A 6521-nucleotide genomic window follows, 5' to 3' on the forward strand; every position below is an offset into this window, starting at 1 on the left:
CATCTCTTCATTCCACCTCTGCGGTCTTGTCGTTTGTGGGTTTGTTTACATCTTTAAATGTAAAACTTCGAGAACTAATGGAGGATAAAACCTGCTAAAACAATAAATAAATAAATACGCAAATAAAAAAAATAAATGAGTAAATAGATCCATAAATTCATGCATAAATGAAAATTAAATATACTTATTTATCTGCACAGACACTCTTGATTCTGGAGGTAGTTTATAATATAATACCACTAATACTGAAGTGGTGAAGGCGTTTTAGAATGACCAAAACAACAGTTCAGATGTGTTACAGTGTGCTCAGTCTGCTGCTCGTCCATTCACACACATTTTCATCATCACATGATCTCTTATAACAAAATCACATGATCTGTTTTAATACTGGAAATTGTTTAGTAAAGTGTTTCCGTCACAGTTTGCGTATCTTTGCTTCTCGAATAAAAAGTTTATCCTACTCAGTTATGCGCAGATGTTTTTTTACGCCCATTTTTAAAATGTATGCGCATCTTGGCGTTTCTATGAACCGGGTTTTTTATGCGCATATCCAAAATGCACATAAAAATAGGTGAGTGGAAAAGTAGCTGATGTCTGCATGAGGACTTTTGTCTGACAGCGTTTAAATACCGTAAATCATGGATGCAAATTAGACCATTTGTGCGTCAATTCGCATTTCAGAACTTGTGCAGTTTTTAGTTATGCATATTTATTATTATTGTTAATATTATTATTATTGTTATTATTATTATTGCTGTTTTATAATGCTATTGTTTTGTTTTGAGATTTAGCTGATATACATGCAGTTTAGATGCGCAATTGTGTGGGATTTCTTTTCTGCACAGTAAAATTCAGTTCTCGGGCCGCAATTCGACACCCGCCGACATTAATTATTTAAAGGTTAACGCAAGCAGTGATTATTATATTAATATACTCGCATATTAATAAATTCCTCATAAAACTGTAGAATGTTAATCTCCAGATATTTTCTGGATTTTGCTGAATTTATCATGCAGCACGTTTTACGGGGCTAATAATAATGTACCGTCGAAAATAAAGTAGTTTCTTTCATATTATTTTCTAAACGCATATGACCTGCACTCGTGGTGATTATAGGTTATTCATATTATAATGATACAATGGTGATGGACGTGTACAAATTGATGGACATGTTTTTTTCTTCGTATAAATGCATTTATTTTGATCAGTATTCATCTCGCACCCGTCGGCGTTTTTAAAATAAAAGCCAAAAATGCATCGTCGAAATGATCGATATTTATGGCTAAAATATTATATAATCACGTTACATGTAGAACTTTTGTGTAGGCACATTGAAAAAATGAAAATAATTAAATTGCGGATGGAGCTGCGGTCTGAGCTGATCCGAGGCTGAAATTTGAAGACATTAGTGTCGTGTTATGAAATGTTATTAATTATTAATAGTGTTATTAATGTTTATGTCATGATCTCTTTAAATAAATATGACTTAACCACAAACAAAGGAGACGACCATTAAAATATATCTATATATATTTAAATATATTATATTGCTATTTTTTACATGAATACGCCTAAACATACATTTAGATTTGAGGTTTTATTACCGATATTCAAATATGTACATCACATGTTGAAATAATAATCGTAAATTAATATTAATTGTTATTATTTTAATAAGTTTTGTTTAATAAGGCAACATGTATAGGCGATACCAATTAATTTTCTTTATTTTCCTAATTTTATTTTAATGATTATTGCTCCTTTATGTATATTTATTTATTTATGTATTTTTATATATTTATTTATTCATTTGACTTAAAACCCAAAAATGTAGTTCGAGTGCTGATTAGTTGATATTTAGTGATTAACTTATTTGCCAAATGACCGCTAGCCACAGGATATATTCTGAATTGCGGATGTCAAGCTGTACGTGTTAAATAGTAGTAGTAGTATTAGTAGTAATAATAATAATAATCATCATCATCATATTAGTTTATGAACGCACGCGAGATTTTTGCAGGCTCGGTGAAAATAATGTAATAAGATTATATTTATAATATAATAAAAACGCAGTGTTAAAGGCTGATTTCTACACGTTTATTTTCTTATGATTTATTTATTTTTTGCCTCCTCTCTAATCGAGTAAGCTTTATGTTGCTCAGTATTGATGTCGCAGCCGCCGGCATTTTGTTTCTTTTCCTTCAACACGCGTGTAAGCTGGGATTTGTTACTGGACAGTCTTGATGAACATTGGTGACCCCACATCACATCTGGCATTTGACAAACGAACAGGCAAACTGGGTTCTGTTTCCCGGTGTTGATGCGCTGATGACTGTTAAACACGCGGGTAGATTTCCTAATTTAATTACCCGCTTTAACTAACTTCCTTTCATGTGGGGACTAAAATCTGGCCAGATAGTTTATTAAAAGTCAAGCTTCATCTGTTATCTTGTGTTTGTGCAATACCCCAGAATTCCGTTTTAAGTTTGTGAAATTTGTCGGAGCGCTTTGTTTTGATTTCGCGGTAGTGACGTCACATCTTGCTAACACTTCCGGTGTTGCTGACGTCACATTTTTTAAAATACCGTTTTTGGCGGTTTATACTATTTTACCATATATGGAGCTTTAGAAAATAAAGTGTCTAGTGTTTCATTTCAACACAGATTTTCTTCCTCTGATTATTAATTTCTTTTATTAGATTGTTTTAAGCAGTGTTTTTGCATTGGCTGGTCAAATCTCCTGATGCATGATGGGAAATGGCTGGCTGTAAAATATCCTCATACTGTTTCTTATAAGCGGATAGATTTGAGGCCAGACTTCGCAAGAGCGCACATCAGGATTGTGCTTTTGGATTGTGTTGATTTAAGTGTGTAGCACTGTGACGCGTTTCCGTGATTAAGAATGACGTTCTCCACAGTGGCGTCCCTTCAGGCTCGCTGTACAACTCATACTTACCTGGCAGGGGAGACACCATGATCAAGAAGGTGGTTCACCCAGGGTGAGGCTCAGCCATTGCACTGTCGGCTGTGTTGACCTCTGCGAATTCCCCAAATGTGGGAATCTCGACTGCATAATTTCTGGTAGTGGTGGACTGCGTTCGCGCTCTCCCCTGATCATCTGGTTAATGATAGAAAGACTGATGGATCTGGAAAGAAAACCAGCTCAGCTGGGCAACAAGGTTTAGTATCTGGTGATAGTGGAGCTCATTTCTGGGTTGTGTTTTCGTGGGTTTGACCAATTTTAATGTTGCATCAGATTGAGAGATGAGCTTAAACCAGCCCGGATGTGAGTTTTGTCCATACTTAAGCTCCATACTTTTGGAATTGAGGGAAGAAAAGGCGTGAGGACAGATCAATTGAATCAAGTGAAATTACATATCCAACATACCAGAAACATGCTAAGTCATGCTAGCAACCACTCAGAACACCCTAGCAATGCCTTTAGTAACTGCATAGCAACCACTCAGAACACTCTAGCAACCTTCTAGCAACACCTTACCAATCCTTCAGGACACCCTCGCAATCGCCTAGCTTTCACTTAGAATGCCCTAGCAACAACCCAGAACACCTTAGCAGCTTCCTACCAAAGTCTTAGCATTTAGAAACATCCTAGCAACATTATTCTAGAATCACGCATGAGTCAAGCAAGTTGGCTGGTTTAAGTTATATGCAGCTGGTTTTATCTGGTCGCTCCAGCTGGTCTCCTCAGCCTCTCAGATTGTGAACAGTGTTGGAGAGAGTTTGTTGTGTTGTCATGAACGCGACACGCAGTTTAAATTGTGAATGAATGAAGAATAACTGACAGGTGCAGCGGCAGGAAGCACGTGAATATTCATCTGTGCTTCACATTACACTGTAGAATGGCTTCAGAACATTTAGGATATAGTAGCCTACATGACAACCTTCTAGTGCCTTATAATAGGCCACCTTCCTGGCTTTTGTTGGCTGATAAATTGCACAGAATATAGCTGCATGTGCAAGATCAGATTTGGATTGGTACCAGCTGGCCAATACCTGATCCAGCAGAAATATGCGGTATCGAACTGATATCCAATCCAAGTATCGGGATCGGTGCATCACTAGTCTCCCTGTGCCACCCTCCAGCAAGATGCCGCCCTGGGCGATTGCCCATGCCTAAACCCGCCACTGCCCACACGTCTTTAAACGTTCACTGTGTTAACCAGTATTGATGGGTCTTTTTAATAACCCAACAAGTGTTAATTTAATTGTTTCCCTTTATTCAATGTTTTTAACAGGGCTTTAATTAAAATATCAATTTTTTTATTTGAATGTTATTGAACCTCTTGCTTAAGCTCCACCCCCGATTAATCGAGTACTCGCTTCTCAAACCTGTGGATTAATCGAAATGAAGAATGATCAGAAATGCCCATCTCTCATCTTATTGTAATGCTTTTCATTGAAATGGACTCTGTTTTCCCCCAGTTTCTCTTTAATCTGTCTATTCCTGATGAGATCAGAAGACCAAAGACCTCATAAAACCGGTCAGTATGTCAGAATCTCAAATATATTTAATTAAATAAATGTGCTGTGGTTTACACAGAGCCATTGGACCTCTTAAAAAGCTCCCTAGAAAAATCAAACGTTAGACAGTTAGACGTTGTGTGTGTTTTTATTTCCCAACAGAAGAACTTGATTCAGTCAGTATGAACATGAATAAAATACTCACTCTTTCTTCTCATAAGCCTGTATGCGCAGATCAATCCAAAACACAGAAAGATCAATCTGGAGCAACATGATGTTTTTGGACCAAATGTCTCCACAGCGTAGCCGGCCCTCCTGATGCATGATGGGAAAGGACTGGCTGTAAAATGCTGTTATACTGTTTTTTTTTAAATGGATAGGTATGAAGGTATTTTTGGTGCAAAGAATAGCCACAAATGTGTATCAAATCAGTAAATTTGTACTCGCAGAGCAAATTTGCAAGTGTGTAGGTATTTTCTTGTCTCCAACAAACACAACGCAACATTTACACCTGTTCAAATCCTTCAGTGCAGGTGCACAAATCCCATCAGATGAATCACAAATACAGAAACTCATCCGCTCATGCTCTTTATTGTTGCAGTGAATATGGTGCAAAGCACATTCACACACCTGCATCCAGAAATGTGGAGTCCCAGACGAAACTTGCACATCTGTAGATCAGAATGTGTATCCACCATAGACTGTAAAATATATGGACGTAGTATCCGTGACGTCACCCATAGGTTTCTGAACACTGCAAAAGAAGCTACAAGTAGGCGTGGCCAACCGTCGCCATTTTGTTTGCGCATCATCGCACCCACGGCAGGATACCAAACAAGGGCAAAGAGGCGGAGAGTGGGCGGAGCTACAGACACCTGCTGGCACTCTGCTTAGACCTGGCAGACAGACTTTACTTTGGGAGAAACGCTTGATACTTCATTACCTGCGACTCGTTTGTGTTCTGACCACATGTGCTTGGCTGTACACTATATCAATAAAGTGTTTAGACTTTTAAAAACACTGTAGTAATACACTGAGCCACTAAACATTGCTCTTATGATGTTTTTCAACAAGAGGAAACCCGAAATACGTCCAAACACTTCAGATATAGTCTGTGTTAGTAAATGCAAGACTATTGATGAACTCCAGCATAACACTGTAAGATAACGCTTTATATGACTGATCTAGAGCCTACAGCTAATCAATCTGTCACATTCTGGAGTGCTTTACGGGTCTAAAGAAAAATATTAATGATAAATGATCTTAAATAAAACAAATACATTTATAGAGATGGTATACAAGTATAGAACTTTACTCACCAGGGAAACGGAGGCCACGTGAATGGTTTATGAGCACAATCATCTGATGATTGTAAGAAATAAGTCCAAAAGGCAGCTGACTGTGTAAAGCCACATAAAACAACACAAAAATACGATGAACATGCCGAGATCAGTGGCTAATCTGCCGGATTCAGCTGAGGTGAAGTGACGGTGACCAGCGAGACCTAGCTGTCACTCAAGTGGCCACGCCCTTAATTATGCAAACTTAATATAACCTAATATAAAGGAAATGGATGAGTTATAAAAAAATTCACCCCCCTCACAGTTGTCATGGAGGGTAATAATAGCTATATGAACCAAAATGGTTCTTTGTACCAGGCTGTAAACACCTTTTTTTCTGCTGTAAAGTTGGCCATTCTAACAGTGGGCTCAATTGCAATTTGCTCTATTATGGAGCCAGAACTAGCGGAATTTTGATGAATTGCAGTTTCAGCTACTTCCGTATTGGCTTCCCGAGAGAGAGCGGGAGGTTGCCGCTTGGTATCCACGCAAAGAGAGCTGAACGTGTGTAGAATGTTTGATTTATTTTTTAATAAGCACCAACACAAATATGTCACTGCAACAGCTCAAATCTGCCACTAGGAGTCTCTGTTTTTCACTTGCAAATCTACGTTTCTGTGGGACATCACTGATATTTGGTGCAGAAGTGACTTGTGTATTTCGCTTACCCGATTCACCACATGTCTTTGGACCCGGAGGA

The 6521-nt window shown here is 38.0% G+C and overlaps 1 non-coding gene across 1 annotated transcript; it reads left to right on the plus strand.

Moving 5' to 3' along the window:
• The first annotated feature begins 2947 nt into the window (after positions 1-2947).
• On the plus strand, positions 2948-3112 carry LOC130235532 (U1 spliceosomal RNA). The gene has a single exon (XR_008838405.1). It is a non-coding gene; the product is annotated as a U1 spliceosomal RNA (small nuclear RNA).
• The last annotated feature ends 3409 nt before the right edge of the window (positions 3113-6521 follow it).

The sequence above is a fragment of the Danio aesculapii genome, chromosome 9, assembly GCF_903798145.1.
Source record: "Danio aesculapii chromosome 9, fDanAes4.1, whole genome shotgun sequence".
NCBI classification, from domain to species: Eukaryota; Metazoa; Chordata; class Actinopteri; order Cypriniformes; family Danionidae; genus Danio; species Danio aesculapii.